The sequence below is a fragment of the Pteropus alecto genome, unplaced genomic scaffold, assembly GCF_000325575.1.
Source record: "Pteropus alecto unplaced genomic scaffold, ASM32557v1 scaffold49, whole genome shotgun sequence".
NCBI classification, from domain to species: Eukaryota; Metazoa; Chordata; class Mammalia; order Chiroptera; family Pteropodidae; genus Pteropus; species Pteropus alecto.
Window position 1 is genome coordinate 442,477 of NW_006443131.1, and position 1,941 is coordinate 444,417.

At 44.7% G+C, this 1,941-nt stretch overlaps 2 protein-coding genes across 2 annotated transcripts in view; one reads left to right on the forward strand and one right to left on the reverse strand.

The window, feature by feature from the left end:
- The window catches only part of LOC102896132 (histone H2B type 1), a 53,375-nt gene that overhangs the window by 27,956 nt on the left and 23,478 nt on the right, over positions 1–1,941 (forward strand). The gene's annotated exons all lie outside the window — the stretch shown is intronic.
- LOC102897384 (histone H2B type 1-M) overlaps positions 1–1,941 on the reverse strand; it is a 19,305-nt gene that overhangs the window by 9,989 nt on the left and 7,375 nt on the right. The window lies entirely within an intron of this gene.

A 1,941-nucleotide genomic window follows, 5' to 3' on the forward strand; every position in this document is an offset into this window, starting at 1 on the left:
CCTGAAAACCAGTGGGGAATGTTAAGGGTGGAAAATTTTCAAGTGAGCCAACTAGCTAAGTCAGCTACAGGGAAGAACTATCTTTAGATACCAGAAGTTGTCCTACTTGCTTGGGTGTGGTTTAGGAGGTGTATTGTATAAGATATGAAGATGGCCAGTGTCTGCTTCTGTGATCCACTTACTTGTTAACCAGGGTGTGGTACTAGGTGATGTATTGTGCTAAGGGTCAACTTCTGCTTCTGTAATCTGCTTGCTTGTTCTAGGCTTTATAACTGCCTCGCTCTCAAACCCTGGGGCTGATCTCCTCTAACCCTGCGTGGTAGAGAGTCATTCCGGCCGGCTAATAAAGGCTCATAATTGATCTCAGTTGGCTCCGTGGGTCTTAGAATCATTCGCACCATAACAGAAAGTTCTGTTTAACATCACACCAAGGGCACAGCCAATATCGTGAGACAAGGGCAAAAAATAATAAGGATAATGATGGTTAAAAAAAAAAAAAGTTATTTTTATTGTTTGAAAATAACATGTTATTGTAAAAATCCATGAGAATCTATAAACAATTAGATATAACAGAGTGCAACACAGTTAGTAGACATATTAGTGCCACATAAAAGGCATGGCCTTTATATACATTAGCCATGACCTACCTGGAATTGAAATAGAAAAACCATACATCATTCAATGCAGTACGACAGATTTTAAGGATTCTAAGACCAAGAAAAAACATTCTAGGTTACATAAATAAAACTATAATATGTCATTGAAAGATACAAAGCAAGGTTCACTTACATTAAGAGCAATATAATGTTTATATTTGGTGATGATTCAATATGCCCAAGTGTTCATAAATTCCAAAACCACCTAAAAATTCAATACTATGCCACAAAACCCTAGTGGAATTTTGGTAAAGCATTGTAAATTTCATGAACATGAGCGAAAATAGCCAAGGAGGTCCCCTGCCCCTGCAAAGAGGAAAGAATAGAAAAAAAGAAGAAATAAAGAATGGTGGGTCTTGATCTCATGTAGAAACTCTAAGAGGGGCTGGGGTCATCCTAGGGATCACCCTTGAGCCCTTAGAAGCTATTTTAATGTTTGTTCAGGTCTTTACAGGGCAAGTTGAGGGCTCAGAAGAGCCTGGCTAGGGTTTGGTCTAAATTTTACCTGGGCGTTTGCAAAAAAAAAAAAAAAAATTTAAGTAAATACAAATAACTGGGAAGGGTTGTGTGCTACCTGCCCCCTCCCCGTTAAAGTGATAACAAAAATAACATTAAAATTATAGGAAGATCACTACATTGATATTAAAACATTTCGTGCACCTAAAAGTTTATTTTTTCTTCTGCTTTTTGAAGAAATTAAAATATTTTCGTGAGCCTCTACAAGTACTGGGGGCCTTAGGCCCTGTGCCTAATGGGTTGTCGGCCTGGAGACGAAACTTAAGTTATTCAAGTAAGAAATAATAATCCTCACACGAAGTGCCCTGTATATGTGATGACAATAAATAGGGTGGGGCAAGCAAGGTGTCCAGGGGAGTTTGTTGTGAGCGGTGTCTTAGCCACCGGAGGTGAGGGACCGCGTCAGCTCAGAGAAAGTCGGGAGCGGGGACAGCAGCCCTGCTCCCCGGTCTCCAAACTGCTCGGGTTCCTGTTTTCAGCTGTGAGGCACCCAGTGGAGTGTTCGGAGCCCCCCAGAGAGGCCGGGACAGGCCGGTACCCGCGCCATCAAGGTGCGGGCGACAGGCGGAAGCAAGCAGACGCACGACCCCACTGGGTCCCGGAGAACGTAACGTGACGTATGCGTAACGAGAGCCCCCGTCAGGGAACGGGCGGGACGTGAGGCCGGACCAGATGGCCCCATGAGGAAGCCGGCGCAGAGGGGCGTGGCCACCGAGAGCAGGGGGCGTGGCGAGACTGCCCCAGCCGGAAGCCGGCGCGGAGGGGCGTG